Source organism: Oryx dammah, unplaced genomic scaffold, assembly GCF_014754425.2.
Source record: "Oryx dammah isolate SB20612 unplaced genomic scaffold, SCBI_Odam_1.1 HiC_scaffold_20, whole genome shotgun sequence".
Lineage (NCBI taxonomy): Eukaryota > Metazoa > Chordata > Mammalia > Artiodactyla > Bovidae > Oryx > Oryx dammah.
Genome location: NW_024070204.1, coordinates 36,988,281 through 36,996,973, shown reverse-complemented (window position 1 = coordinate 36,996,973; position 8,693 = coordinate 36,988,281).

Sequence of the window (8,693 nt, the reverse complement as noted above, 5' to 3'; positions counted from 1 at the left end):
CTATTTTGTTCCACTGATCTATATTTCTGTCTTTGTGCCAGTACCATACTGTCTTAATGACTGTGGCTTTGTAGTAGAGCCTGAAGTCAGGCAGGTTGATTCCTCCAGTTCCATTCTTCTTTCTCAAGATTGCTTTGTCTATTCGAGGTTTTTTGTATTTTCACTCAAATTGTGAAATTATTTGTTCTAGCTCTGTGAAAATACCATTGTTAGCTTGTTTGGGATTGCATTGAATCTGTAGATTGCTTTGGGTAATATACTCATTTTCACTATATTGATTCTTCCAATCCATGAACATGGTATATTTCTCCATCTATTAGTGTCCTCTTTGATTTCTTTCACCAGTGTTTTATAGTTTTCTATATATAGGTCTTTAATTTCTTTAGATAGATACATTCCTAAGTATTTTATTCTTTTCATTGCAATGATGAATGGAATTGTTTCCTTAATTTCTTTTTCTATTTTCTCATTATTAGTGTACAGGAATGCAAGGGAATTCTGTGTGTTGATTTTATATCCTGCAACTTTACTATATTCATTGATTAGCTCTAGTAATTTTCTGGTGAAGTCTTTAGGGTTTTCTATGTAGAATATTATGTCATCTGCAAACAGTGAGAGTTTTACTTCTTCTTTTCCAATCTGGATTCCTTTTATTTCTTTTTCTGCTCTGATTGCTGTGGCCAAAACTTCCAGAACCATGTTGAATAGTAGCAGTGAAAGTGGGCACCCTTGTCTTGTTCCTGACTTTAGGGGAAATGCTTTCAATTTTTCACCATTGAGGATAATGTTTGCTGTGGGTTTGTCTTATATAGCTTTTATTATGTTGAGGTATGGTCCTTCTATTCCTGCTTTCTGGAGAGTTTTTATCATAAATGGATGTTGAATTTTGTCAAAGGCTTTCTCTACATCTATTGAGATAATCATATGGCTTTTATTTTTCAATTTGTTAATGTGGTCTATTACATTGATTGATTTGTGGATATTGAAGAATCCTTGCATCCCTGGTATAAAGCCCACTTGGTCATGGTGTATGATCTTTTTAATGTGATGTTGGATTCTGATTGCTAGAATTTTGTTAAGGATTTTTGCATCTATGTTCATCAGTCATATTGGCCTGTAGTTTTCTACAACTTCTTTATCCATTCATCTGGTGATGGACAGCTAGGTTGCTTCCATGTTCTAGCTATTTCAAATAATGCTGCAGTGAACAGTGGGATAAATGTGTCTTTTTAAATTTTGGTTTTCTCAGGGTATATGCCTAGGAGTGGGATTGCTGGGTCATATGGTGACTTTATTTTTAGTTTTTAAAGGAATCTCCGTACCATCTTCCATAGCGGCTCTATCAATTTACCTTCCCACCAACAGTGCAAAAGCATTCCCTTTTCTCCACATCCTCTCCAGAATTTATTGTTTGTAGACTTTTTGATAATGGCCATTCTGACTGGTGTGAAGTGATACCTCATTGTAGTTTTGATTTGCATTTCTCTGATAAGGAGTGATGTTAAGCATCTTTTCATGTGTTTGTTAGCCATCTGTATGTCTTCTTTGGAGAAATGTCTGTTTAGATCTTTTCCTCACTTTTTGAATGGGTTTCTTATTTTTCTGATATTGAGTTGTATGAGCTGCTTGTATATTTTGGAAATTAATATTTTGTCAGTTGTCTCATTTACTATTGTTTTCTCCCAGTCTGAGGGTTATCTTTTCACCTTGCTTATAGTTTCCTTTGCTGTGAAAAAAAATTTAAGTTTAATCAGGTCCCACTCGTTTACTTTTGTTTTTATTTCCATTACTCTAGGCAGTGGGTCATAGAGGACCTTGTTTTCATTTATGTCATCAAGTGTTCTGCCTATGTTTTCCTCTAAGAGTTTTACAGTTTCTGGTCTTACATTTAGGTCTTTAATCCATTTTGAGTTTATCTTTGTATATGGTGTTAGGCGATGTTCTAACTTCATTCTTTTATGTGTAGCTGTCCAGTTTTCCCAGAACCATTAATGAAGAGGCTGTCTTTGCCCCATTGTATATTCTTGCCTCCTTTGTCAAAAATAAAGTACCCATAGGTGCATGGGTTTCTTTCTGTGCTTTCTATCTTGTTCCATTGGTCTACATTTCTGTTTTTGTGCCAGTACCATGCTGTCTTGATGACTGTAGATTTGTAGTATAATCTGAAGTCAGGAAAGTTGATTACTCCAGTTCCATTCTTCTTTCTCAAGACTGCTTTGGCTATTCAGGGTCTTTTGTGTTTCCATATAAATTTTGAAATTTTTTGTTCTAGTTCTGTGAAAACTGTCATTGGTAACTTGATATTCCATTGATTGCATGGACTCTGTAGATTGTATTTGGTAGTACAGTCATTTTCATTCACAATATTGATTCTTCCTATCCAGGAACATGGAATATCCCTCTATCTGTGTATGTTATCTTTGATTTCTTTCATTAGTATCTATAATCTTCTGTGTACAGTGTTTTTGTCTCCTTAGATAAGTTTATTCCTAGATATTCAATTTTTTCTGTTGCAATGTTGAATGAGATTGATTCCTTAATTTCTCTTTCTGATTTTTCATCTTAGAGTTTATTTTAGTCTCATAGTGTGGACAGAAAAGATGCTTAATATTTTGATATTCTTAAATTTATTGAAGTTTACTTGTGGCTTGTCCTGTGATCTCTCCTGAAGAATGTTCCATGTATGCTCAAAAAGATTGTATTCTGCTGTTTTAGGGTAGAGTGCTCTATATACATCTTTATTAAGTCAAGCTGGTCTAAAGTGTCTTTTAAGGCCAATGTTTCCATATTTATTTTCTGTCTGGATAATCTGTCCATTGATATAAGTGAGGTGTTAAAGTTCCCTAATATTGCTGTGTTACTGTCAATTTCTCCCTTTAAATTTGTTACTATTTGCTCTATGTGTTTAGATGCTATTATATTAGGTTCATGCATATTTATAAATGTTATATCTTCTTGTTGGATTGATTCCTTAGTCATTATATAATGATCTTTTTCTATCCCCTCACTTTCCATGTCTTTAGTTCTAATGTGAGTCTCTTTGGGGAAGCATTATATGAATCTTTTTTTTTTTTAATCCTATATCTTTTGCTTGAACCATTTTGTCTATTCACATTGAAAGTAATAATTGATAGGTATATACTTGTTGCAATTGTATTCATTGTTCCTAGGTTACTTTGTAGTTGTTTTTATTCCTTTTTTCTTTTGCTCTCTTCACTTGTGAGTTGATGACTATCTTTATTGTTATGTTTGGCTTACTTTCTCTTTCTTTGTTCATATCCATTATAGATTTTTGGCTTATGGTTACCATGAGTTTTGTATTTAGCAGTCTGTGTATATACATGATTATGTTATGTTGTCATCTTACATTCAAATGACTTTTAGCATTTTTACTCCTTCCTCCATGTTTACTGGTTTTGATATCATGTTTTACATCTTTTTGTCTTGTATATAACTTAGCTACTTATTTGTATATAGATGATTTTACTACTTTTGTCTTTTAACTTTCCAACTAGCATTAAAAGTGATTAATATAATACCTTTACTCTGTTTGCCTTTACCAAGGAGATTTTTTTCCTTTCATAACTTTATTTTTCTAGTTGTATTCTTTTCTCTTCCATGTGGAGAAGTCTCTTCAACATTTCTTATAAATCTGGTTTAATGATGCTGAACTTTTAGTTTGTGCTTGTCTATAGAGCTATCTCTTCTTCAAATCTGAATGGGAGCCCTGCCAAAGTACAGTATTCTTTGCTGTAGATTTTTCCCCTTTCATTACTTTGAATACATCATGCCATTCCCTTCTGACATATAAGTTAACCTGTAGTCTCATTCCTTTATGCTTAACTAGTTGCTTTTCTCTTGCTGCTTTTAAGATTCTCTCTTTAACTTTTGAAATTTTAATTATAACGTGTCTTTTTGTGGAATTCTTTGGATTCATCTTGTTTTATACTTTCTGTGCTTCCTGAAACTGTGTGTTTTTTTCCTTTCCCAGGTTAAGGAAGTTTTCAATATTATTTCTTGAAATACATAATCTTCCCCATTCTCTCTGTCTCTTTTCCTTCTGAGACCTCCATAATTCAAATATTAGTATGCTTGACAGATATTGTCTCAGAATTCTCTTAAACTATCTTCATTTATTTTAATTCTTTTTTTAAATTTTCTGTTCTACTCAGGTGATTTCCACTACTCTCTTCTGGTTTGCTGATCAGTTCCTCTGTACTATCTGATCTTCTGTTGAATCCTTCTAGTGTATATTTTCTTTCAGTTATTATATTTATCAGCTCTTTGGGTTCTTCTTTATATTTTCTAATTCTTTGTTAAAATTCTCCCTGTGTTTGTTTATTATTTTCCTGAGCTCATAAAGCCCCTTTGTATTCATTTCCTTGAACTTTTTATCAGGTAGATGGCTTATCTCCATTTCAATTAGTTCGTCTTTTGGAATTTTGTATTTTCTTTTCTTTGGAACATATGCCTCTCCCTCATTTTGCTTAATTCTCTGTTTTTATGTCTATGTGTTAGGTAAGGTGATTATATTTTCCCGATCTTAGAGAAGTGGCCTTATGTAGTTGATGTTCTGTGGGGCACACTAACACATTCTCTTCTTTTCCCATCTGCTTTATATTCCAGGGTGCCCTTTGTGGGCTATGTGTCCTTCTGTTGTGTTGGGGCTGACAACTGTGGGTACCATGGTAAGTGAATCTGGTATCCAACTTGGTTGAACCGCTTTGTGTGGTGGCTGCCAGTCTACTAGCGGGTGTAGTAGAGTTGGGGCATGGCAGACTGTGGCGCCAGGGGCCTTTGGGCTGGTGCTGGCCCATTGGTGAGGGGAGTCTGATATGAAGGCAGCTGGCTGTGAGTCCTGAGGGTATTAGGGCAGGCACTGGAGCAGTGATGGGTGTCTAGATCTTGGGACAATTGGTTGTAGGGACCATGAGTTCTGGGTCTGGCTCTCAGTGAATGGGACCAGGTCCCCAGGTGACTTGTTGCTCAGCCCGAGAGTTCCTGGAACTGATGCTAGCTTCCTGGTGGGCAAGTAAGCTCTTGGTGCCAATAGGTTAAAAGAACGACTAAAAAATGGTGCTTACTAGCAATAGTGCCTTTGTGATGGAGCAAGTTCTCCAAAATGGCTGCAGCCAGCATTTGCTATTGTTCTTACAGTGTGCGAGACTTTGTGTATGCCCTTAAAGAGTGGAGTCTGTTTCCTGTAACCCTCTGACTCTCTCATATTCAAGTCCTGCTGGTTTTTAAAACCAGATGTTTTGAAAGCTTGTCATCATGATGCAAGATCCTCCACTGGAGACCCACCACTCCTTGAGGAGAACTTCTGCAATTGTGATTATCCTCTAGTTTATGGGTCATTTATCTGGGCATGTGAGTGTGACTATACCACAACTCCACCCCTCCTACCAATCTTATTGCAGTTCTTTCTTTATATTTTAGGTATTGAAAATATTTTGTGCTAGTCTTTAGGTCTTCTCTTACATAGTTACTCTGTAAAATGTAATTTTGATGGACCCATGAGAAGAGGTGAGCTCAAAGTCTTTCTGCTTTGCTATCTTGGCCATCAGCTATGAAAAGCCTTCCAAGCTTATCTAGAAGCAAAAGAGTTATAAAAAGATACATTTTAAGTGATGTAGTATCAAAAATCTCAATTAAATTTTACTTTATATATCTGAGAGTTTATGTATAATAAGAAGAAATGGTTTTAGCAAAATGCAGTTTGAGTTTTTAATTACAGTTGATAGAGGAACCCAGCTATTTTCCCTGAATATATAAGAAGTTCCAAATTAAAGCTATATTTACATCAGGACAATTATATTGATGTAATTTATTCTCCAGATAAAGGTTAACTTTTGGTGTGCTGGAACAAACAAGTAAGCCCAGATATCTTTCTCTTCACTTGAGTGGGTCTGAGCTGTTCCTTTCCAGTGGTAGTGGTGCTGTGAGTGCCTGTGGAGGGAATGGGAGTGGAAAGGACTGGTCATTGAGGACTTAAACATCCTCAGCTGTGTATGTAGTGCCCTCTGCTGGTCATTAGGCATATGAATCAAGATTATTCTATTCTACTGCTGTAAAGTAAGTGTTTAATTCTATAGTGGGTATTTAACTTATCCTTCTAAGTCTAAATTATAGTATGAAAGGAACCAAGAGTGCTTTAATTGTGAGATATAATTCAGTTTACCACATGATCTTGACTATAGTTGACTAGACATAAACAAAGATTTCCCTGGTGACTGCAGTGTGGGTTTGATCCCTGGGTCAGGAAGATCTCATGGAGAAGGGAATGGCAACCCACTCAAGTATTCTTGCCTGGAAAGTTCCATGGACAGAGAAGTCTGGTGGGCTACAGTCCATGGGTTGCAAAGAGTCATACATGACTGAGCGACTAACGCATACACGCAAAGATGTATAGCATAATTTTAATTTAAAAGTTTGTTATGTGGAAATGCAATTTTCTAAACAAAATAAAAGAAATTTCTTTGAATACAAAAAGTATAATAATAAAGTTTAAATATCCACTTTTCATAGGGACATTGAGTATTTTAAAATTATTGTTGTACTTATGTTAAATACTTTGAATAATTTGAACATATGGTTTGGAAATACTTCTATTGGAAAAAAATCCTATTTCTTCACATACATTATCATAACTTATTTATTGCATGTGGACAAAGCAAAGACCAGATTGAGGAGCTGAAACATGAGATAAGCCTATCACAGCATAAGGAAGAGCTTCTTCATTGCCTACTTGCTCAATCAGAAGTGGTTTGTGCATTGGACCAGTAGGGAGGTTGCTTGAAAGTAACAAGATACTCAAACTGTAGGCTTCAGGCCGGAAGTAGCTGTAACCTGATACCTATCCCGGAATCCATTCTTTCTGAATCTCTCTGATTTCCTTTGAAGGAAGCTGTGGCAAGGCTTCTTGACCCAGTTTCTTACAGGGGGTAGTTGATAAGATGTTGGTCCTTTTACTTATTACAGAGGCAAATCACATATAACTCAGACACCTTCTATTAAAGATTATGAAGTAGAATCCATTTTGGCCTTGCCCCGTCTTGAGGAAAGTGTTCACTTTTATTGTCTTTAGGGCCATCACAGAAGTTAACACTGATTGTGAAACATTTATTAAAGATTGGAAAGGAGAGAGCAAAGGTTAGTTACTCACAGTGGTCTACAAATGACAGATCACATTGAATACGTCCATCTGTCCAATGTGCCTACACAGCCACTATTTCATCTGTTAAAACTTCCAGTCACACACTGGAGGGGAAAAGCCAGAACAATGTCAAGTAGAATCATTAGAGAAAAACAGCACGCTAGACTCCATTCCGACCACAAGTGCCTGGATATGGCTGCCATTGACGTGAGTGATTGAGATTCCTGCCAGTAGAAACAAGGTCAGGGTCAAGGAGATGCCTTAACACCAGTTAGGAGAGTTGTGGTAGGGGATTCAATCACTTGGTCAGTCAACCTTTTTCTTTTCTTTAGAGTCAAAACAAAATCAGACTGTTGGTTTTTTTAAAAGGAAGGGGTGAATAAGGAGATGCCATTATTTCCATCCTTTTAAAACCTGGGATAGGAAAGGGATATATTCACACACTGTGTAGTATAGTGTATTTAAATATATATGGGAGTATGGTGATACATGGGCTTTCCAGGTAGCTCAGTGGTAAAGAATCTGCCTGCCAATGCAGGATATACAAGAGATGCAGGTTCAGTCCCTGGGTCAGGAAGATCCCCTGGAGAAGGAAATGGCTACCTACTCCAGTATTCTTGCCTAGAAAATTCCATGGACAGAGGAGTTTGTCGGGCTGCAGTCCATGAGGTCAAAAAGAGTCGGACATAGACCTATACTTCTGTGAGTCTGTATACTCAGCCAGTTTTACTTGTACATAAAAGTGTTTTGGAAGAAAGACTGAGAAATTTTTGGAATTGGCAAAATAATGAATATCAGCCAAATCTGTTGCAAGGAAGTTTCAAGAAGGAAGTGGATCTTGTTTATGTAGATGCTTATCTAAGTTTGGCACCTAATACATGAGTTATCAGAATCCAGCTAACTGATAGACATGTTTTCTTTGAATTCATTTTCTTTCTGAGTTGGCAAAGACTCCCGTAAAGATTGAAAAGAGAGGAGGAACCAGATTTAGAAGGATTCGGGTGGGTATGAGTAGTAGGGGAAATCACAGCTTAAAATTTAGAATTGGAAATTCACTTCAAATAAAGAATACAGTCTTCCATTCAGGTACAAATCTGGTCCTGAAGAGTCTTGATAAGCTTTAGGGGCAGTACATACACAAGGTAAGATAACATTGTAGGTATTAAGTACTTGAAAATGTACTTAATAAAGGTGAAGAGAAATAAAGGTAAAGAAGAAACTGGAAAGAGGGAATATCATGGTCAAAGGCAAAAGGGTATAGAAAGTGTGAAGGTCAGCAGACATTACAGGCATTTTCATGCTGAAAGCACTAATTGTGAGATAGCAAATAGAGGAAATATGACTGAAAATATAGCAATCATGTCACATTCCATGCTAAGTATCTTGGAATTATTCCGCTGCAGGTCAAGGTTTTAAGCAAACTGTGAGTGATTCAGCTAGATTTGCATTTTAAATAGAGCAACTCAGATATGGCATGGAGAAGTATATTTGAAGGTGGCAGGATGAGAAGGTGGCAGGATGAGAAGGTGGCAGGATG